Source organism: Aquarana catesbeiana, linkage group LG07 (assembly GCF_042186555.1).
Source record: "Aquarana catesbeiana isolate 2022-GZ linkage group LG07, ASM4218655v1, whole genome shotgun sequence".
Classification (NCBI taxonomy): domain Eukaryota; kingdom Metazoa; phylum Chordata; class Amphibia; order Anura; family Ranidae; genus Aquarana; species Aquarana catesbeiana.
This window is the reverse complement of record NC_133330.1, coordinates 81,216,686-81,241,253: the sequence shown is the minus strand read 5'-3', so window position 1 is coordinate 81,241,253 and position 24,568 is coordinate 81,216,686. Positions and strand designations below refer to the sequence as shown.

The 24,568-nt window shown below is 43.3% G+C and overlaps 1 long non-coding RNA gene across 1 annotated transcript in view; it reads right to left on the bottom strand.

Annotated features, from left to right (window-relative positions):
• LOC141102433 (uncharacterized) overlaps positions 1-12,238 on the bottom strand; it is a 268,107-nt gene extending 255,869 nt beyond the window's left edge. Inside the window, exon 1 of the long non-coding RNA XR_012235105.1 lies at positions 11,772-12,238. This is a non-coding gene — a long non-coding RNA (uncharacterized lncRNA). The remainder of the gene's footprint in view (positions 1-11,771) is intronic.
• Between the last annotated feature and the right edge of the window lie 12,330 nt (positions 12,239-24,568).

Sequence of the window (24,568 nt, the reverse complement as noted above, 5' to 3'; positions counted from 1 at the left end):
GACAAGCACAAAAATTTTCCTCGTTTGATACCAGATCGTACGATTTTCGTTTCATCAGTATAGTTGTCGTCCGAAAATACAATACTAATACATTACAACACATGACATCACTTCGGATTTTTTTTTCTGTCGTACGAGAATTTTCGGGACTTTAGTTACCTATTCAATTTCTACCTGCAACTATTAGGCGAAAAAAGTCATACGATCTGTCGTACGATATTCGGATCACGTGTACGGGCCATTAGAGGGCTCTCATACCATCCATGTTTAGCTTCATCTCTCATTAGGATCAAAGGTTAAACAGGCCAGCCTGGGTTTCTCTTTCAAGAAGTATTGTCAGAATTGATACTTAACTTCTGCTTATCCTTTCAGGTTATGTTCAGGTGGTACTCCATTGTACATATGTGCATATAATAATCTGTTATTGCCAACTGTCTTAACTGGCATTTTCCTGAGGAGTCATTCAACTGAGTTTGTGCTGCTATCCCAAGCTCAGTTGAACCATGACCACCTTTGTACAACCATACCTCACCTGAAGTATTCCAGTAAACGTTAACAGAATATAAACATAAAGGGGGTTATTTACGAAAGGCAAATCCACTTTGCCCTACAAGTGCAAATTACAAGTGCAAAGTGTACTTGAAATTGCACTGAAAGTACACTTGGAAGTGCAGTCGCTGTAAATCTGAGGGGTAGATCTGAAATGAGGGGAAGCTCTGCTGATTTTATCATCCAATCATGTGCAAGCTAAAATGCTGTTTTTTATTTTTCTTGCATGTCCCCCTCAGATCTACAGTGACTGCACTTCCAAGTGCACTTTGCACTTGTAGTTTGCACTTGTAGTGCAAAGTGGATTTGCCTTTAGTAAATAACCACCATTGAGTGTTGTCTTACTACTTAAAGGTGTTGCAATGATGTCTGAACCCAGAGTGTCAGGTGGGTTGGAATGTTCACAGGGTCATGACAATGCAGATGAGCAGGTAAATCCAAGCAGTCCCCGAGGGGGCATTGCTACAATAATAGAAAAATATAAGAGACAATGTAGTACCAATAATACTCATAATAATTAAGCATTGTATAAGAAATCAAAGCAGAGTTCCACTCATTTGCAAGTTTATTAAAAGTCAGCAGCTACAAAAAGTGTATCTGCTGACTTTTAATAAACAGACATTAACCTGTCCCACAGTCCAGCGATGCAGCCTCCGGAAGCCTCGCTCCTATCCCCCGCTTCTCCACGGCGCTGGCATTGCAAGTGTGCGCACCCGGCTGTGACAGCTTGCAGGGAGCACCCCAAAGCAGCCTCCCCATGTTGAGGGCAAGCGGCCTGGTATGGTTCAGGAGGGGGGCGCTCGCTCGTCCCCTCCCTTTCTAGCCTGCCAGGCTGCATGTTCTTATAAGGAAGGGTCTGGTATGGATTTTGGCGGGAGACCCCCGCCATTTTTTAAAAAATTTTGGCGCGGAGTTCCCCTTAAAATCTATTTAAGGTGGCCGGTGATTGTAGATTCCCATAGAGCAGTAACAGTAAAATACATAAAAAACTAAGGAAAACAGCCCACATTTTAAAAATGCATAGGCACAACATTTTCATAAACATCAAAATACACGGTAGCTGCTGGGTAGCCCCCAATTGGATTACCATATGTGGGGTTAAAAAGCTTTAGATTGTTACCAGCCACCATCAAAATGCCAATGGATCTCCGCATCCAGCCACTTGTGTGCATGATGACCACAGTGCTCCATGACAGTGGCAGATTAAAACAGTTGCTACCACAATCACCCATATGATAATCTGCCACTGCTCCACAGACTTTAAATTAACCACTTAGTGACCACCCCACACACATTTACAGTGGTAGGGCAGCCGCTCTGTGCCAGATCACGTACTAGACACTTCCGGGTCTGAAATGTGTTCGCAATGTGTGATTGGACACAGCAAAAGCCAATCAGCGGGTCTGGCAGACTCGATGTCCGCCGGGGCACACCGATCATTCAGGATACAAGCAGAACGGCAGTCTGTCTATGTAAACAAGGCACATTAGGGGTTAGTTACTAAAGGAAAATCCACTTTGCACTGCAAGTGCACTTGAAAGTAAAGTTGCTGTAGATCCGAGGGGGAAATGCAAGGAAAATAAAAAACAGCATTTTAGCTTGCACATGATTGGATGATAAAATCAGCAGAGCTTGCACTCATTTCAGATCTACCCCTTAGATTTAGAGCAACTGCACTTCCAAGTGCACTTTCAAGTGCACTTGCAGTGCAAAGTGGATTTGCCTTTCATAACTAACCCCCATTGAAATTCTGTCAACAGGGAAAGCTCTGCAAAGCAGGAACACAGATCTTTGCCTTCCCCTAGTCAAAGCACCTCCCCCACGGTGAGTAAGCACAACCTAGGCATACATTTAACCCTTTGATCGCCCCTGGTGTTAAGCCTTACCCTACCAATGTACAGTGACAGTGGAATATTTTTTTTTAACTGATCACTGTATTAGTGGTCCCCAAAAAGTGTCAAAAGTGTCAGTTAGGTGTCCGATTTGTTCCCCGCAATATCGCAGTCCCACTATAAGTTGCTTATCGATGCCATTACTAGTAAAAAAAGAAATAAATAGATAATAAAAAAAGAAATAAAAATGTCCCATAGTTTGTAGACGCTATAACTTTTGCGCAAACCAATCAATATATGCTTGTTTGGCATCATAAAAGAGGAGGATTGGGATTATTGCCGTGCTTGGAATAATTGATACATATAAATGTAAAGTTTAAATAAAATAGTTTAATTAGTGGTACAAAAAGGAGAGAAAAACAGAGAATGCAATTAAAACCGTTTGTAGAGCATATACATAATACATGTACTGGGTCGCTGGTGTCCCAATAAAAGAAGGTGGTCACAGACAGATGTTAAGTCCCAACATGTTTCACCAATGATGGCTTCCTCAGGGGATAATTTGGGACCACCACAAATAGCCCAGCTCTAACACAAAATACAAAGCAAAATATCAGTTGATTATTGAAATAATATTCATACACAAGTGTAAAAGAAACGACATTTGTCGTGACATTCAAGGGAATACATAGCACATACCTCGACCAATTCCAAACCAGGAAATAGACAAATTGGGGGAACCCCCTCAAGGAAAAGAGGAGAGAGGGGGTTTAGATATCAAAAGCACCCCAGCCAGGGATAGTGCAAGGGAGACAGTGCACGGCCGCAGGAGGTAGATAAGGACCCAACTAAAATATGTAAAAACAGACCAGAAAATGTAATTAATATATATACAGTATCTCACAAAAGTGAGTACACCCCTCACATTTTTGTAATCATTTTATTATATCTTTTCATGTGACAACACTGAAGAAATCACACTTTGCTACAATGTAAAGTAGTGAGTGTACAGATTGTATAACAGTGTAAATTTGCTGTCTCCTCAAAATAACTGAACACACAGCTATTAATGTCTAAACCGCTGGCAATAAAAGCGAGTGCACCCCTAAGTGAAAATGTCCAAATTGGGTCCAATTAGCCATTTTCCCTCCCCAGTGTCATGTGACTCATTAGTGTTACAAGATCTTAGGTGTGAATGGGGAGCTGGTGTGTTAAATTTTGTGTTATCGCTCTCACTCTCTCATACTGGTCACTGGAAGTTCAGAATGGCCCCTCATGGCAAAGAACTCTCTGAGGATCTGAAAAAAAGATTTGTTGCTCTACATAATGATGGCCTAGGCTATAAGAAGATTGCAAAGACCCTGAAACTGAGCTGCAGCTTGGTGGCCAAGACCATACAGCGGTTTAACAGGACAGGTTCCACTCAGAACAGACCTCACCATGGTCGACCAAAGAAGTTGAGTGCACATGCTCAGAGTCATTTGCAGAGGTTGTCTTTGGGAAATAGGCGTATGAGTGCTGCCAGCATTGCTGCAGAGGTTGACGGGGTGGGGGGTCAGCCTCAGACCATACGCCGCATACTGCATTAAATTGGTCTGCATGGCTGTCGTCCCAGAAGGAAGCCTCTTCTAAAGATGATGCACAAGAAAGCCTGCAAACAGTTTACTGAAGAAAAGCAGACTAAGGACATGGATTACTGGAACCATGTCCTGTGGTCTGATGAGACCAAGATAAACATATTTGGTTCAGATGGTGTCAAGCGTGTGTGGCGGCAACCAGTTGAGAAGTAGAAAGACAAGTGTGTCTTGTCTACAGTCAAGCATGGTGGTGGGGGTGTCATGGTCTGGGGCTGCAGGAGGGCTGCTGGTACTGGGGAGCTACAGTTCATTGAGGGAACCATGAATGCCAACATTTACTGTGACATACTAAAGCAGAGTATGATTTCCTCCCTTTGGAGACTGGGCTGCAGGGCAGTATTCCAACATTATAATGACCCCAAACACACCTCCAAGATGACCACTGCCTTGTTAAAGAAGATGAGGGTAAAGGTGATGGACTTGGCAAGCATGTCTCTAGAGCTAAACCCTATTGAGCATCTGTGTTGCATCTTTAAATGGAAGGTGGAGGAGCACAAGGTCTCTAAACATCCACCAGCTCTGTGCTGTCGTCATAGAGGAGTGCAAGATGACTCCAGTGGAAACCTGTGAAGCTCTGGTGAACTCCATGCCCAAGAGGGTTAAGGCAGTGCTAAAAAAATAATGGTGGACACACAAAATATTGACACTTTGGGCCCAATTTGGACATTTTCACTTAGCGGTGTACTCACTTTTGTTGCCAGCGGTTTGGACATTAATGGCTGTGTGTTGAGTTATTTTGAGGGGACAGCAAATTGACACTGTTATACAAGCTGTACACTCACTACTTTACATTGTAGCAAAGTGTAATTTCTTCAGTGTTGTCACATGAAACGATATAATAAAATATTTACAAAAATGTGAGGGGTGTACTCACTTTTGTGAGATAATATATATATATATATATATATATATATATATATATATATATATATATATATATATATATATATATATATATATTCTGGACAAAAAACAAAAGTCCAGTTATACAGGCCAATGGTAAGACCCAAGAAATACTCACTATGCTCAAAACCACAAAACAAGTGGGTTCAGGGGCGCCAGTGTGCTGATACAGTATGGAAACGAGACCAAAAACTGTCCCAAAACTTAAGCACAGGACATTTATATCCACTATAAAAGTCCTGTGCTTAAGTTTTGGGACAATTTTTGGTCTCGTTTCCAGCACACTGGCGCCCCTGAACCCACTTGTTTTATGGTTTTGAGCATAGTGAGTCTTGCCATTGGCCTGTATAACTGGACTTTTGTTTTTTGTCCAGAATATATATATATCTATATATCTATATATATATATAGATATATAGATATATATATTAAATTTTCTGGTCTGTTTTTATATATTTTAGTTGGGTCCTTATCTACCTCCTGCAGCTGTGCACAGTCTCCCCTGCACTATCCCTCTTTTCCTTGAGGGGGTTCCCCCAATTTGTGTATCTCCTGGTTTGGGATTGGTCGAGGTATGTGCTTTGTATTCACTTGAATGTTACGACAAATGTTGTTTCTTTTAAACTTGTGTGTGGATATTATTTCTATAATCAACTGATATTTTGCTTTGTATTTTGTGTTAGAGCTGGGCAATTTGTGGTGGTCCCAAATTATCTCCTGAGGAAGCCATCATTGGCGAAACATGTTGGGACTTAACATCTATCTGTGACCCCCTTCTTTTATTGGGACACCAGTCACCCAGTACATGTGTTATGTATATGATCTACAAACAGTTTTAATTGCATTCTCTGTTTTCTCTCCTTTTTGTACAAAGAAACTATTTTATATAAACTTTACATTTATATGTATCAATTATTCCACGCACTGCAATAATCCCAATCTTCCTCTTTTATGATTTCCATTAAACGGGATGAGGTGCATGATATTCTAGAGCCACTCAGATCATCTTCTATTGTCATATGCTTGTTTGGATTTTTTTTACTAAAAATATGTAGCAGAATACATATTGGCCTAAATTGATGAAGAAATTTGATTTTTTTACAGTTTTTTTTTTTGGGGGGGGGGGGGTATGTTTTATAGCAGAATGTAAAAAATATTGTTTATTTTTCAAAATTGTTGGCCTTTTTTTGTTTACAGTACAAAAAATAAAAACCGCAGAGGTAATCAAATACCACCAAAAGAAAGCTCTATTTGTGGGGAAAAAAGGGCAAAAATGTTATTTGGGTACGACCACGCAATTGTCAGTTAAATTAACGCAGTGCTGCATTGCAAAAAATGGCCTGGTCAGGAAGGGGTAAAACTTTCCGGAGCTCAAGTGGTTACACATGTTTTTTGTTTTTTTTTAAATCTAATTTAGTCAATTTTTTTTTAGATTCATTTTTAAAAATTGTTTAAAAGTAATTTATGGTCTCTTCTTGAATGCAGTAACACAAACAGCCAATCAGAGTTTATTCTTCTTAGGCTTGGTTCACACCTATGCAGGTTGCAGTTTGCATATTCTGGGTGCATTTTGCATTTTTCAATACACATGTTTTATCCATTGAAGTCTATAGAATCGAAAACCAGAGAAAAAGTCCCTGGCCCTTTCCTTAAAAGGCAGAGATGTGAACTACATCCATAGGAAACCATGTTAAATGGACTGTAGTGTGTTTCTGCAAAACTGAAAACGTACTAAAAATCGCATATGTGTGAACCAGGCTTAAAATGAGATTAGTAAAAGATTTATTCTGACTGGCTTCTGCAAGTTTTAGGAAGAATTCTTATGCCGCGTACACACGGTCGGACTTTCTATCCTACTTGGTCCGGCACACTTTCCGACGGACTTTGTCCGCCAGGTGCGCCGGACTTTAAATGGACGGACTTGCCCACACACACCCGGACTTTCCGGCGGGCTAAGTCCGCCCGTCTTTCCGACGGACTTTCGCCGGAGTTCCGGCGGACTTTCAGAATGAACGGACTTGCCCACACACGGACAAGTCCGTTCATTTTGAACGTGACTCAGGTGCGACGGGACTAGAAAAGGATGTCAATTTTGCCGCTTTTATCGGCGAGATTGACACCTTGCGAGCCCCGTCGCGGGGCATACCAGGCCCTTAGGTCTGGTATGGATTATAAAGGGAACCCCCTACGCCGAAAAAACGGCGTGGGGTCCCCCCTAAAATCCATACCAGACCCCGATCCGAGCACGCAGCCTGGCCGGTCAGGAAAGGGGGTGGGGACGAGCGAGCGCCCCCCCCTCCTGAACCGTACCAGGCCGCATGCCCTCAACATGGGGGGTGGGTGCTTTGGGGGAGGGGGGCGCCCTGCGGGGCCCCCCCACCCCAAAGCACCTTGTCCCCATGTTGATGAGGACAAGGGCCTCTTCCCGACAACCCTGGCCGTTGGTTGTCGGGGTCTGCGGGCGGGGGCTTATCGGAATCTGGGAGCCCCCTTTAATAAGGGGGCCCCCAGATCCCGGCCCCCCACCCTATGTGAATGAGTATGGGGTACATGGTACCCCTACCCATTCACCTAGGGAAAAAGTGTAAGTAATAAAACACACTACACAGGTTTTTAAAATATTTTATTAAACAGCTCGGGGGGGGGGGATCTTCCTCCGGCTTCGGGGGTCTTCTTCCGGCTTCGGGGGTCCCTCCGCTTCATCTTCTCCCGGCGTCCGGTTGGTTCTTCTCCGCTCTCTTCTCCCGGTGTTCCTGTTCTTCGGCCGGCTCCTCTGCTGTCTTCAAGTAGCTCTCTTGCCAGCAGAGGTCCGGGCTTCTGGGCTTCTGGGCTTCTGGGCTTCTCTTCCCCAGATGTTGACACGACGCTCTCTCCTGCTGGACTGCTCTCCGAGGGCTGCGTTGTGACTTATATAGGCGGAGACCCCGCCCCCTTTTGATGTCACAGTCCCTGGGCATGCTGGGACTGTGACGTTTTAGGGGGCATGGTCAACATCACCCAGTGACCACGCCCCCTAAAACGTCACAGTCCCAGCATGCCCAGGGACTGTGACATCAAAAGGGGGCGGGGTCTCCACCTATATAAGTCACAACGCAGCCCTCGGAGAGCAGTCCAGCAGGAGAGAGCGTCGTGTCAACATCTGGGGAAGAGAAGCCCAGAAGCCCAGAAGCCCGGACCTCTGCTGGCAAGAGAGCTACTTGAAGACAGCAGAGGAGCCGGCCGAAGAACAGGAACACCGGGAGAAGAGAGCGGAGAAGAACCAACCGGACGCCGGGAGAAGATGAAGCGGAGGGACCCCCGAAGCCGGAAGAAGACCCCCGAAGCCGGAGGAAGATCCCCCCCCCCCGGAGCTGTTTAATAAAATATTTTAAAAACCTGTGTAGTGTGTTTTATTACTTACACTTTTTCCCTAGGTGAATGGGTAGGGGTACCATGTACCCCATACTCATTCACATAGGGTGGGGGGCCGGGATCTGGGGGCCCCCTTATTAAAGGGGGCTCCCAGATTCCGATAAGCCCCCGCCCGCAGACCCCGACAACCAACAGCCAGGGTTGTCGGGAAGAGGCCCTTGTCCTCATCAACATGGGGACAAGGTGCTTTGGGGTGGGGGGGCCCCGCAGGGCGCCCCCCTCCCCCAAAGCACCCACCCCCCATGTTGAGGGCATGCGGCCTGGTACGGTTCAGGAGGGGGGGGGGGCGCTCGCTCGTCCCCACCCCCTTTCCTGACCGGCCAGGCTGCGTGCTCGGATCGGGGTCTGGTATGGATTTTAGGGGGGACCCCACGCCGTTTTTTCGGCGTAGGGGGTTCCCTTTATAATCCATACCAGACCTAAGGGCCTGGGATGCACCGCGCTCACCGCAATAGGAAAATTTGTTTTTCCTATTGCAGAGAGCGCGAGATGCCCTGCCCTCGCGTCGTATCTGGTCCGTCGGACCAGCCTACACACGAGCGGGCTTTCCGTCGGACCAGCACACACACGAGCGGACTTTCCGCCCGAAACTGAGTCCTACGGAAAGATTTAAAACTTGTTTCAAATCTAGGTCCGGCGGGCTTTTGGGAAGAAGTCCGCCGGAAAAGTCCGCCGCCGCCCACACACGGGCGGATTGTCCGGCACACTCTGGTCCGCCGGACCAAGTATGCCGGAAAGTCCGACCGTGTGTACGCGGCATAAGTCTTCATAAAAAAAAGGTTGTATGTGGGTTTAATTAGGCATGCATTTTTGTTTACAAACAGCTGAGCCATTTGGTGTGACAAAGGAAACTAGATGTGTTGGCTTAGAATGAGTAAATAGTTGAGTGCAGTAGAGACTTGGGTCCAAAGTTTGCACTGGGACCACACATCTTTCCTTATGGTATTGGCTAAGACCCCATACACACTATACAACTTTTGTTGTCTGATTTCCTTTAGATTTACCAAAACCATGTAGTGCAAGGGCCTGCCTGATTGCATACAAATTGAAACTATGAAGGTTTGACCTCATATTAGATGGTTTCGGTAAATCTTAAGGAAAAAAATCTACAGAAAATTGTATAGTGTGTATCCAGCTTCAGGATAGCCATATACGAACAGATCTCCCACTGAGGACAATGGTCTCTGATCACTGAACACAGTCAGAACCCACCAGAATCTTTCTTCCTGTACCTTCTGGAGAAGATATGGAGCACATGAATGGGTGAAAATTTTTTTCATAGAAAAGTAAACCACTGTCATTGGTCATAGAGATTTTCTGATATTTTAGTAAAATATGTGAATGGGCATTTCTTCATTTGGCTAATTGCTTGTCATCACTCTTATACTAACCCAATAAGGAGTTATTTTAGGAAATAAGTGGGTGAGAAGCAAATGCTGCATCTGCGTTTGCCCCCACCTTTGCAATATGTTAATTTTTGCTTTCCGAAGATTAGTGTATTTGTATTTCGTTACAACGCATGAATACAAATTTTTGTCACCAATAACGGTTACCACATGTGTTTTTTCATCAGATCAGAAAACAAATTAGTCACACACTGGGGGAGATTTATTAAAACTGGAGCACTTAGAATCTGGTGCAGCTATGTATAGTAACCAATTAGCTTTATACTTCAGCTTGTTGAGTTGGACTTTGGCAATAAAACCTGGAAGCTGATTGGTTTCTATGCACAGTTGCACCAGATTTTGCACCATGTAGTTTTAGTAAATAACCCCAACTGACCTTTAACTTAACCCTTAAACCTAAACTTACTTTACACTAGTTCTAAACCTCAAGTGAAATTTTCAACATGACAGCAATAAATACTATATAATCACAGCAATACATGCTATTATAGTGATACTAGAGGCAGGAATACGAACATGCCAAAAATGTGATGTGCCAAAACACATGCATACAGTGGGGTTTATTTACTAAAGGCAAATAAACTTGCACACTGCAAGAGCAGTTGCTCTAGATCTTAGTAAATGAGCATAAGCTCTGCGGACTTCCATCATCCAATCATGTGCAAGCAAAAATGTTTTTTTTTTTCCTTGCATGTGATTGGGTATTCTTTGTAAAGTTCAGCTTTACCTCATTTACTAAGCTTTGGAGCAACTGCACTTGCAGAGTGCAACTGCACTTTGCAAAGTGCAGTCTCTTTGCCTTTAGTAAATTAACCCCAATGAAATTATACTGCAGACATAGGCGTGCACACCGGGTGTGCCAGGTGTGCCTGGGCACACCCTAATCACCCTGTGTAGTGCAGATTTCCCGTTTACACCCCTGATATTCCACCCTAACAAGGCTCCTAAGAAAAATTGTACAAAAGCAATAAAACAAAGTAAAATTGTAAAAAATAATACAAAATAAAATAATAAAAATAAAAACTACTGACACCGTCCACTACCCTACTGACAATGTCCACTGCCCTAATGACACCATCCATTGCTCTGCTGACACCATCAGTATAAATACACATGCACACACACGCAAAAGTGTTTGAGCTTGAGCTTTGGGGTGCACACCCTAATGCAATAGGCTGAGCACACCTATGACTGCAGATATACAATGGATTCCCCTAATTTGTTGGTACCTAAGAGCAAGTGTCTACATTTCCATGGCCAAATCAACTTTTGCTGCACCACTGACAGATTGGGGTTGATTTACTAAAGGCAAATAGACTGTGCACTTTGCAAAGTGCAGTTGCACTCTGTAAGTGCAGTTGCTCCAGGACTTAGTAAAAGAGGTAAAGCTAAACTTTGCAAAGAATACCCAATCACATGACACATTGGAGTTGATTTACTAAAGGCAAATAGACTGTGCACTTTGCAAAGTACAGTCGCATTATACAAGTGCAGTTGCTTCAGATCTTAGTAAATGAGGTAATGCTCCACTTTGCAAAGAATAGCCAATCACATGCAAGGGAAAAAAACAAAAAAAACAGCATTTTTTCTTGAACATGATTGGATGATAGAAGTCAGCAGAGCGCTCCCTCATTTTCTAAGCTCTGGAGCAATTGCACTTGCAGAGTGCAACTAAACTTTGCAAAGTACACCGTCTATTTGCCTTTAGTAAGTAGACTGTTTACTTTGCAAGTGAAGTTGTACTTTTGTGTGGTAATTTGCTCCAGAGCTTAGTAAATGAGGTGAAGTTCTGATTTCCATCATCCAATCACTTTGCTGTATTTTATTTTCTTTGCAAGAGACTGGATATTCTTTGAATGACTAAGCTTGGGGAAAATTACTTTGCAAAGTGCAACTTTCCTTGCAAACAGCCTTTAGGAAATCAAACCCCAAGACATGCTCAGAGGAACAACTGCCTACACCAGCTCCTGTTTCTTTTTTTTTTCTTTTAATTAGGGAATCTTTCAAAAAGCATTTTCCAAAAGTTTCCTTACCTTCCCCCTCCTTCCATTGTGCTGATCTGACCTACCCTCTCCCTCCTGACTTTGGGTCCTCCATTGGAACCGCCACAATGTTTACCGTTGGTTAAGACATCCTCCTTCAGCTGCCCGTCTGTGTGCAGTGGATTCCCTTCTATGAGGCAGTCTTTATTCAGTGGGAGGGGAAAAAAGTGCTAAAAACCCAAATACAGAGCTTCATTAATTTGTGGCTTTTATATCTGCTTAGAATTCAGTTTTAGCTGATTCATTTGACTTTTCTAATACTCCCACGTTTGCTCTAACTTTCAAAACCTTGGGGATCCCATCAAATTAGTTTTTCCACAGACAGGGTTGTTTTTTGGTAAAAGCATTTGGGTGATATCATGTAGTCAGCTTAAATGTATGTATCATAAAGCAGAGTTCTTCTTAGGACACAGCTCCAGTGATAGTCACACACCACCGCGAGGATAAATGTGTTAGCAGCTGTTCCTTTTGTTGAAATTCTCTAAGCTTTTGACCCAACAGCGGAAGAATAATCAGCGGGCATCAATTTAAATAGACTCAGTGCATTATCCTATGATTGAACAGAACACATCAAAGTGGCGTCATTGTGATGGCTTTCAAGTTAACCCTTAGCACCTCTCTTGGGTGTTTCATGTCTTATTCCGAAACTCTGACATTTTTCCAGTACCATCTTTTTTTCTGTCTGGTTTGACATGACCTTGTTTGTTCTTATCAAATGTATAGCCTACCCTCTGATATAAGTCTGTTCCCTAAGAAATCTACTCACATTCCATCTTTCAATGTGATCTTGCCTAAAAACGTACAAGGTCAACCCATGACCACAACTCACCGAACTGTGAAAAACTGTACATTTAAGACATGTAAAATATCACCCCCTTGCATGGGTTTATGTTGAAAACTTCACTAAAATCTCAAAAAGCTTTAAAAATATGGATGTAACTTCAAAAGATGTTTTGAAGCTTTTTAAATCTGCAGCTTTCTTTAAAATGATACCCAGAGACCCTGACATAAAGGTCTTCATTCAGGCACTTCTTGTTATACAGTGACAACTGTCTCCTGAGTCCTGAATCTCCTGATTGTTCTTCAGCATTGTTGCCTTGTTCAATGTGTTCCGGGTGCAGACTACAAGCGGCTTTGCTGACACACAGGGGTAGATTTACTAAAACTGGTGCACCCAGAATCTGGTGCAGCTGTGTATGGTAGCCAATCAGATTCTAGTTTCAGCTTGTTTAATTAAGCTTTGGCAATAAAACCTGGATGCTGATTGGTTTCCATGCAGAGTTGCATTCGATTTTATGGTATGGTTTACAGATGTCAGTTTTTGGACGATAATGACATGAGACATGAGGTGGCTGCAAAAAAAGGTTAAATGAAAAGTATAGCCAAAGCTTTTTGGCTATACTTCTCCTATGGATCACAGGAGTGCAGTGCTCCAGTGAGTGCTGTAGGGGTAGAGCAAAGAACTGGTGATTGACGTAGTGAAGAAATCCCAGGTAGCCAATCCAATATAATCACCTTCATTGGTATAAAAGACAGTCCATACAGCATATAGAAGCACAAGCGACAGCTTTAGCTAATGTGTTTTACACCCTCACTGGTGCTTGACACTCATCTGAAGACTGAGAGATGAGCAATCAGTATTGGTTGTTTGCTCAGTTCACGGTCTTGAAGGTGGCCGGAGACAGCTGCAGCTGGGATCGGTACTGCAGCCATCTAGGTGAGTATCATTTTTTATATTTTTAAGGAGAGCAGCAGTACTGAGATACAAAAAGAAGGAAAAAAATGTGAAAACAGTATTTTACTGGGAAAAAATGCTATATGTTTTCTGTGACGCACTGCTTGGCACCCCTTTTGGGTGCTTCCTTCAGTATGCAGCTTCCTCTAGTCTGGAACCAGGAACCAGGTATTATAGCTGAATATTGCACCTGGATGACATTAGCTTAGGTTCAAACTGGAACTCACTTTATTGTCAACTCACATAGAATATATATAACACACAAAATCATATAAGAGCTTGATCACGTTATGCAAACAGATAATTAACATAGGTAAGGAACAGCCAACATAAACATTAACAGTAATCTAATTAAACAATAAGCTAACTAGTCACCTGGACAAGCCTAGGTGACTCAGTGCCCACCCCCAGTCTGTTCGGCACCAGTTTCCCAGTAAGAAGACCTATGGCTGTCCCAATCTTGTAAGGATTAGCAGACAGACAGAAATAATAGGTGACTCAATAAACAAGGGGGATTCACACCTAGGAGGGACACAATGGGGAAATAATGCCATGGGAGAAAGATATCTTAGTAAACAGATTATAACAGAATGTCCCAGCATCAGGTTGTTTTAAGCTGATTATATTAACATCTGCTCTGAGTATCACAGTTTAGGAGGTGGTGAAGCATTCATTGCTGATCAGGCACAAAGTCCCCAAATCTGTATACAGGTCCTAGGTTCTCAGAGTCTGTGTGTTTCAAGGAGACATGGACCCGAATCAGAAGCAAGACCACTCCAAGGGTTCCACCGGGCACCCCCTAGAAGTAAGCCCCCTCAAAAGCTAGGGCCCATAGTCAGTAAGCAAGAGGCTACCCTGCAGTCCCCTCCAAAAGCCCCTGTCCCGGTTGGGCCTGTTATATTTGCAATATATAGTGGTTTAGCAAACAAAATGTCATCTAGTTAGGGTTTAGATCTACTTTAAAAAAAAAAAGACTCCATTCAAAAGTGATAATGATGCCATACATTCTCTTTACTTTTTGCAGAGATTACTTGGCTACTGTTTCAAAACAATTCTATTGTATAGGCTATATCGAAGAAAATTATTTTAACAATACATAATGTAAAAATGCATTTTTGTTGAATTTATACATGGTGTATAAATCTACATGATAAATGTACATCATACCTTTACAATAAAATACAGCTGAGAAATAATCACTACATGCATTTATATGAGATCCGCTATAATTATGCTAAGTATATACATTATTTGGATAATTGTATAATTATGTTGGGTATTGTTGCATATGCTTTAAAACCACGGGAAAATGATGTGTTATAAGACTGCAGGGTATGTGTTGTATAATCACAGGGTAAATTATATGTAAGTATACCTGCTATGGTGTTTGGAAAATTATTGTAGCTTTTCTGAGGGAACATTTGGCAGAGCACGTAATTATTCGCCCTATCCAAAAGCCGTATTAACTCTTTAGAGGAAGGAAGGAGCAATGATGTGCCCATATCAAAGGTTGCGGTCAGAAACACCCTGATCAGTGTAGGTCTGGGGCCCCAGTCCAATTCACTCCATTTAATTGGAATGTGGTCTGTTAGGAACTCTTATTCTTACCTGCTTGTGATGCGAAAGAGATATTGCTTAACACACCAATTCTAGGGTTCTTGCTGTGTCTCACATTCAGAGATCATGATGTAGCACAAGATCAGTACCTACAACTACCTGTCATCTGCTTTAGTTCCTCCAGCCATCCTCTATGTCATTATTGTGTCCTGCCCTTACACACCTACTATGGCATAGGGGCTGGTGAATAGACATAGCAGGCATGCAGTCATCTGATACACCTGGAAGTGGCAGCTGTTTAAAAATTTGGTGGAGGCCATAGCTCTTGAAAAAAGTAAAGTGAGAACTTTCTGCTTTCCAGAAAGGTAAAAGTCTTCTTTTGCAGGCACCTTTTCTAGGATTTTATTTTCAAGTGACAAAGTTGCTTTAAGTGCCCTTCCCCTTTAACCACTTGCCTACTGGGCACTTATACCCCCTTCCTAACCAGGCCAATTTTTACCTTTCAGCGCTCTCACACTTTGAATGACAATTACTCAGTCATGCAACACTGTACCCATATGATTTTTTGTCCCTTTTTTTCACACAAATAGAACTTTCTTTTGGTGATATTTAATTACCACTTTTTTTTTTGCACTATAAATGAAAAAAGACCAAAAATTTTGTAAAAAAAATCAGTGTATATTATTTGGTCTTTGGGACGGTTATAGAGTTTATAAGCTATGGTGCCAATCATTGAAAATTGATCACACTGACAGCCTATCTCATTTCTTGAGACACTAACAAGTCAGGACAGTACAAATACCCACTAAATGACCCCTTTTCGGAAAGTAGACATACCAAGGTATTTAGTAGTTTTTTGAAGTTGTACTTTTTTTTCCCACAACTTTTTGCAAAATGAAGATTTTTTTTCCCCGCACAAAATTGGCATATTAACAGGTTATTTCTCACATGGCATAGGCATACTTGCAACTACATCCCCAAAACACTTTCTGCTACTCCTCCTAAGTATGACATATATGACATATACCACACGTGTGAGACTTTTTCACAGCCTAGCCACATAGAGAGGTCCAACATGCAAGTAGCACCTCCAGGTGTTGTAGGGACATAAATTACACATCTAATTTCTTAACTACCTATTACAATTTTGAAGGCCCTGGAGCACCAGGACAATGGAAACGCCCACAAAATGACCCAATTTTGGTAAGCAAACACCCCAACGTATGTTCTACGAGGCATAATGAGTCTTTTGAACATGACATTTTTTCCACAAGATTTTGGAAAATGTGGAAAGAAAATAAAAACACATTTTTTTACACATATTTTACACATTTTTACGGCACTGATGGGCACTGATGAGGATCCACTGATAGGGTGGAACTGATGAGCACTCACTGATGGACACTGATGTGCACTATTGGGCACTGATGAGCACTAATAGGGCACTGTATTGGAACTGATAAGAACTATAGTGGCGCTGATGATCACTTTAGTATCACTGATGAGCACTCACTGATGTGCACTGATGGCACTTATAAGCACTTACTGATGTGTACTGTAGGGCACTGATGGCACTGATGTGCACTGTAGTTGCACTGATGAGCACTTTTGGGACACTGTAGGGCACTGATGAGCACTGTAGTGGCATTGTAGGACATTGATGAGCACTGTAGTGGCATCGTAGGGCATTGATGAGCACTGTAGTGGCACCGTAGGGCACTGATGAGCACTGTAGTGGCACTGTAGTGACACTGATGGGCACTGTAGTGACACTGATGGCACTATAGTGGCACTGATGGCACTGTAGAGGCACTGATGGCATTGTGATGGCACTGTAAGGGCACTGATGGCACTGATTAGCATTGTAGTGGCACTTTAAGGAACTCAGGATCATGCCAACTCATGCTGCTGCAGTGTTTCTCTCTCCTCTCCTCACACCGATACAGCGTGTGAGGAGAGGAGAGAGAAACACTGCAGCAGCATGATCTGATCCAGGCACGATCCCGGTTTGTTGACAAAGTTATCGCTCCATCATTGGACAGAGAAATCACGTGGTAAAGGGCCGCTGTGATTGGCCCTTTATCCCGGACATTTCCAGATGCGTGCCCCAGAGCTATGACGGCCTCCCACAACTAACCGGCTGCGCTGTAGCCGTCATTCGGCTATAGCATGATTGGCAAGTGGTTAAGTGGTTAAGTCACAAACTAGTACTTGAAAACATTTATTAACACCAAAAATTTATTGAAAGTTGTTCTAACCTAATATAGCGCTACTTACGTAGAAGTTGCAAGAATAATTTCCAGGTCTCCCCAAGCTTCACCCTGCAGCCAGGCACACAGACTCACTCACACGTTTCTCCAATGACCGGTCTAGGGGTGTTGTTTTTGTTGTTTATTTGGAGAACTTAGTGTTGAGGGAATAGAGTGGGATACTCAAAAAACAGAAACTATGCACAACTTAAAGCGGAGTTCCACCCAAAAAATGGAACTTCCGCTTTAAGGGAAGGTGACCCCCTGACATGCAACATTTGGCATGCCATTTTTTTGGGGGGGGGAGCGGATACCCTCCCAGCTTCCACCCCCTCCCAGCGCACCGTGGCACCGGAAGTGAGATCACCTCTCCCCCCTCCCTCTCGGCAATCATCTGGGACATGTCACAGGTCCCAGATGATTGCCGGCCAGTCACAGTGACAATGCCGGCGCTGCAAAGAGGAGGGGGAGATGAGCGGGGATTCATTCCCCCGCATCGCTGGACCCTGGGGCAGGTAAGTGTCCGATTATTAAAAGTCAGCAGCTGCAGTATTTGTGTTTTAAGTGGAACTCTGCTTTAAGGACTACATATTCTTTCTGGAAAAGCTATAATAAATTCGGTGCTTGTAACAAACAGTGGACTTTAGCTTTGAGGTAGCGTGAGCATGGGAGGCAAGTGGTTAAGGTGCGCTTACTGGTGCTAAGATGTAGTATAGACTCTGGTCTGTGAAAGTTAAAAAATGGGAAGGACTTAGCACAAGCAGAGGGCAAGACTTAAATATTAAACCCTCATTTTAAGCACTTTTAACAGCTAATTTATTAACTTAACAAGAATGTAGCTTGTATATTTTTTAATCCTTGCCTATGTTACAATTTAAGCTGGTGCCATGGCCGCTGCCCCAGGTTTCAAGTTTCAGGTTGACTCCTTTCTAATGCAGCCACTCTTGTATGCAGGGACTAGAGCTGTGTCTCCCGACACTGCGTGCATCTGTAGAAATGCACCACCCCATGGCCTAAAATGGCAAAGCACTACCTTGCTCCTACCCTCTTACTTTTTCCAAGCTAATGGACTTACTGGAGACTGCACTGCCCTCTGTTAACTCTTATTTATTATGACCAGAAGTTCAGGGAAGCAGCACTGACAGTGCAGGAGCCAGCAGTATTGAAAGTTGCAAACTGCAAGTGCTGTTGTAAAAATTTGAACAAATAAGGGAATGTTTATGTAGCTCTACTCCACCTGCATATCATGGGCACAGTCGCAGCATATCATGGGGCACAGTGGCTGCATATTATGGGGCACAGTGGCTGCATATGATAGGCACAGTGGCTGCATATCATGGGCACAGTTTCTGCATACCATGGGGCACAGTGGCTGCATATAATGGGCAGAGTGGCTGCATATGATGGGCACAGTGGCTGCATATGATGGGCACTGCACAGTGAGGCTGCATTTGATGGGCACAGTGGCTGCATATCATGGGGCACAGTGGCTACATATCATGGGCACAGTGGCTGCATATCATGGGGCACAGTGGCTGCATATAATGGGCACAGTGGCTGCATTTGATGGGCACAGTGGCTGCATATGATGGGCACTGCACAGTGAGGCTGCATTTGATGGGCACAGTGGCTGCATAGGATGGGCATTGCAGAGTAAGGCTGCATATGATGGGCACAGTGAGGCTGCAATTGATGGGCACAGTGGCTGCAATTGATGGGCACAGTGGTTGCATTTGATGTGCACAGTGGTTGCATTTGATGGGCAGTGAGGCTGCATTTGATGGGCACAGTGGCTGCATATGATGGGCACAGTGAGGCTGCAATTGATGGGCACAGTGGCTGCATATGATGGGCACTGCACAGTGAGGCTGCATTTGATGGGCACAGTGGCTGCATAGGATGGGCATTGCAGAGTAAGGCTGCATATGATGGGCACAGTGAGGCTGCAATTGATGGGCACAGTGGCTGCAATTGATGGGCACAGTGGTTGCATTTGATGGGCACAGTGGCTGCAATTGATGGGCACAGTGGTTGCATTTGATGTGCACAGTGGTTGCATTTGATGGGCAGTGAGGCTGCATTTGATGGGCACAGTGGCTGCATATGATGGGCACAGTGAGGCTGCAATTGATGGGCACAGTGGCTGCAATTGATGGGCACAGTGGCTGCATTTGATGGGCACAGTGGCTGCATTTGATGGGCACAGTGAGGCTGCATTTGATGGGCACAGTGGCTGCATATGATGGGCAAAGTGAGGCTGCATTTGATGGGCACAGTGGCTGCATTTGATGGGCCCAGTGGCTGCATTTGATGGGCACAGTGGCTGTAATTGATGGCCCAGTGGCTGCAATTGAGGGCACAGTGGCTGCATTTGATTTTTTTTTTAAGAATTTTTCAGTTTGTTTGCGTTCCCCCCAAAAAAATTTTGGGCACCAGCCACCACTGCCCAGAGCCCATGTGCTCCTCAAATATTAATACCAGCACCCAGCATGCCTAGGTGCACCTCCTCTTCTAATTGGCCAGGGCTGTATCCATATTCATGCTGCTCATTTGCCTAGTCTCCACCTATAGCCGAGAATCTTCCTAAGTTGCTAGGCATATGGACATTCAGACAGCACAAAACAGCACCAGAGCACACGGAGCAGCCTACACTAAACAATCACAGCTCTCTGTTAAGCAGACAGCACATACATTTACCTGCTGTTGCTCTGTTAAGCCGAGCAACCAAAAACTATAATACACTCATCCTAGCACCTATCTAGAAGGGTGATACACTCACCCCCCACCAAAAATAGGCCATGTCCTCACTGGCCTGGGCAGCTGCCCCTACAAAACTTTTTAACAAAATCTAGCGAAGGATCCCATAAACTTGGAAGGGGGAAAAGGAAAATAACAAATGACCAGGCCCATGGGGCATACCTCATATGTGGGCAGTATGTACAAATATGTTACTGTGAAAAAAATATATACCTCTGCTGTAAAATATAAACACAGCTTAAGCTAGAGCCCAACCAAGTGCACTTTGTTTGTGCACCCCCCGCCAAAAATGAAAATGATTTTGGGGCAAAATTAATAATCACAAACCTAACTGACTATGCTATCTAGCAAACGGTAGACAGTATAAGCAATATAAAATATATTACAGTGGCGTGCCCTCGCCGAGGCGTAGCAGTTCCTTGCAGTCATGCAAGAGAAGAAAACATTTATGTACACAAATTACATATCATAGTTACAGCTAACGGTGGGAGAATCCTCTCCTCGGAGGTGACCCTTCCACCATAAATGCAACTACAACTAACATTCACAAAGAAATCACTTCTTTGGATCCTTCCCACAAGGGCAATTTTTGACATGCTGTCACCTGAAAGAAACAAGCAAACATCCTATCTAGACTAACTATCTTGACATTTAGCAAACCATTTTTGGGCTTTAGCAAATAAAGAAAAAATGCAAAAGTCCCTTTAAGTAACTGGGTTCCGGCTGTGCTAACCAAAGTCCATGAACCCACATAAAGAATGTGGAGTCCACTCAATTGGTACCTGCAGTGACACCACCTCCACAGCATCAGGAGTAACACATCCTCAACTTTAGAAACTTGGAGGAGTCACTGTAGATAAGCCATCACCTGCCCCGAAGGCAACCGCTCAAACTACATCCCCCTTCTTGTGGCAAGCCATTGCCTGAGCCTACAGTAATGACTCACCCGGACTTACTTTAGCATAACATGTTGCAGACATGAGCCAAACTACCCTTCTTCTCCACTACATGAAGACAAAGAAAGGGGTTTAGGACCAGGGAGTTACCCCCTTAGGATGAAGCCTAGAACAGCTGGAGACGTTTTCAGCAAAAAGTATTTCCTCCAGCACTTTACTTGAACAGTAATAAGCAACTGCCCTCTGACACAGCAGCATCTCACATAAACTTGACTTAGTAACAGCAGTGGTCGATTAGCCAAAGGCCTTCGCAAAGTGTCATTAACCACTTAAGGACTGAGCCTTTTTTTTTACACTTATTGTTTACAAGTTAAAATCTTTTTTTTTTGCTAGAAAATTACTTAGAACCCCCAAATATTATATACATTTTTTTCTAACACCCTAGAGAATAAAATGGCGGTCATTGCAATACTTTCTGTCACACCGTATTTGCGCAGTGGTCTTACAAGCGCACTTTTTTGGAAAAAACACACTCTTTTGAATTAAAAAATAAGACAACAGTAAAGTTAGCCTAATTTTTTTCTATGTGGTAAAAGATAATGTTACGCCGAGTAAATTGATACCCAACATGTCACGCTTAAAAATTGCGCCCGCTCGTGTAATGGCGACAAACTTTTACCCTTAAAAATCTCCATAGGCGATGTTTAAAAATTTCTACAGGTTACCAGTTTTGAGTTACATAGAAGGTTTATTTGCTCTCGCTCTAACGATCACGGCGATACCTCACATGTGTGGTTTGAACACCGTTTTCATATTCGGGTGCTACATACATATGCACTCGCTTCTGCGCGCTAGCTCGTCGGGACGGGACAATTTAAATTTTTTACATTTTTTTTCTCATTTATTTTACTTTTAATTTTTTTATTTTGATACAGTTTTCTTAAAAAAAAGATTTTGAGTCAACAAAACATCCCTTGTAATAGAAAAAAAACATTACAGGACCTTTTAAATATGAGATCTGGGGTCAAAAAGTGGGGGCACCTCTCTCACTGCCAATAAAAGTGATCTAACGGTGACCACTTTTATCTTAAAGAGAAACGCACAGTGTTCCAGAAAATACCGGGGTTATGACAGCTAGCTGCTGCCATAACCCCGGTATTTAGCGTCAAAATACTGACATACGCATACGTAGTTTTGGGTGAAGTAGTAAATCTTTGCAAGGTGTCCCTTTAAGTTGCAAGGGGGTTACCCCCTCCAGGTTGTAGTCCTGGGTGATGACAGGAGAAATCCTCTTAGCAGTCTTTTCTCCAGAACAAAAGGACAGACCCCAGATACCCCTTCTTCAATTTGCAAGGATAGAAAGGAAGGGGGATTTGGGAATAGGGGTATTTCCCCCAGTAACAACAAACAGAAAACTTGAACAGATAATGTCTTTACTCAACAGCTGCTCCAGGCATGACAACTGTAATAGAACTTGTATTCTTCTTTTCTCTTTCCAGAGGCTCCAAGCACAGTAGCCTCTAAACTCAATGGAACTTTCTCAACAGCAAAGACTCAGCTGGAGCAGATAGTAACAACTTGTGTAGTAGATATCTGGGTGTGGTATCTGGATCATCTTGCCCTCAAGGCCCCAGATGTTGCTGGACCACACCAGAGTGTTTTGCCTTCTGCAAGTGAAATGCATGCTCAATTGGGTTGAGATCAGGTGATTGACTCGGCCATTGCAATATTCCACTTCTTTTTCTTCAAAAGCTCCTGGGTTGCTTTTGCAGTGTGTTTTGGATCATTGTCCATCTGTATTGTGAAGAGCCATTTATCAACTTTGCTGCTTTTGGCTGAATCTGGGCTGACAGTATATCTCTAAACACTGCAGAATTCATCCGGCTGCTTCTGTCTTCTGTCACATCAACAATAAACACCAATGACCCAGTGCCACTGGAAGCCATGCATGCCCATGCCATCCCACTGCCTCCACCGTGTTTTACAGATGACATTGTGTGCTTTGGATCATGAGCTGTTCCAAGCCTTCTCCACACTTTTCTCTTCCCGTCATTCTGGTACAGATTAATCTGGTAAAGATTGCTTTTCCAGAACTAGTCTGGCTTTTTTAGATGTTTTTTGGCAAAGTCTAATCTGGCTTTTCTATTCTTCAGGTATATTAATGGTTTGCACCTTGTAGTGAACCCTCTGTATTTGCTCTCGTGAAGTCTTCTCTTGATTGTAGACTTTGACAATGATATGCCCACCTCCTGGAAAGTGTCCTTCACTTGTCTGGATGTTGTGAATGGGGTTTTCTTTACCATAGAGAGGATCCTGCGATTATCCACCACCGTTGTCTGCCATCCAGGCCTTTTTATTGTATATTGCTGAGTCCCCCAGTGCATTCTTCTTTCCTCAGAATGTACCAAACTGTTGATTTGGCCAATGTTGCTGCTATCTCTCTGATCAAATTGCTTCTTTTTGAAGCCTTACAATGGCTTGTTTCACTTGCATGGACAGCTCCTTTGAACCCTTGATGTAGGCTCACAGCAATAGATTCCAAATGCAAATACCACACTAAGTCCTCATGCACATGGACGTTTTTACAGCTGCTTTTTTGAGCTTTTTTTGCAGCTTAAAAAGGCCTGTCTATGTTAGTCTATGGCTTCATGCCCACCTAGGCGTTTTTGAGCTGCAAGTGGCATAAGCGTTTTTAAGCTGTAAAAAAAACCCAGGACCAGTGCGTTCTGAAAGACGTTTTTCAGCTGTAAAAACGTTCTAACACTGAAAAACGCTCAAAAACGCTCAAAAACGCTTAAAAACGCTCAAAAACGCTCAAAAACGCTCAAAACGCTAACGCGAAAAAACGCTCAAAAACGCTAAAAAACGCTATTGCAAAAACGCTGAAAAAAGCTGAAAAAAGTTAAAAAAATTCACTGCAAAGATACTGGCGTTTTCATAACGTTTTTTTAACAGCCTGTGTGCATGAGGGCTTAGAATCAACTCCAGACCTTTTACCTGCTTAATTGATGAAGAAATAACAAAGGAGAAGCCCACACCTGGCCATGAAACAGCTTTGGATTTAATTGTCCAATTGCTTTTGGTCCCTTGAAAAAGGATGGATGGCTATTCTTAAGAGCTGTAATTCCTAAACCCCTCCTCTGATTTGGATGTACTTACCCACAAATTAAACCTGAGAGTGTGCACTTTCAGTCCATATCCATTATATAACTATAGCTTGAACATGTTTTGGTAAACACCTGAAAAAAACTAAAATTGTGCCTTTGTCCAAATATATATGGACCTAACTGTATATACACAGTGCATATTCCAGGGTGTCTGTAAGATCATTCGATAACAGGTGTGTGCTATGTGGGGAGGAGGAGCTCTTGGTATTGCTGCTGACTTCTGGGTACTGAAGATTGGAACAGCCTGAACAGGGGGAGGGAGGAGGGAGGGGGAGAGCAGCTGTACTCTGTGAAGTCTTGGGAGCGAGCAGACAGTCTAGACCTGTCATCAATCAAACAGAGGAGAGGAAAGGGGGTGGATCCAGACCAGATTGTCAGCATGACACTCCAGGAAAGACTGTAGCTCCTCCTACAGGTATTTAGTTAG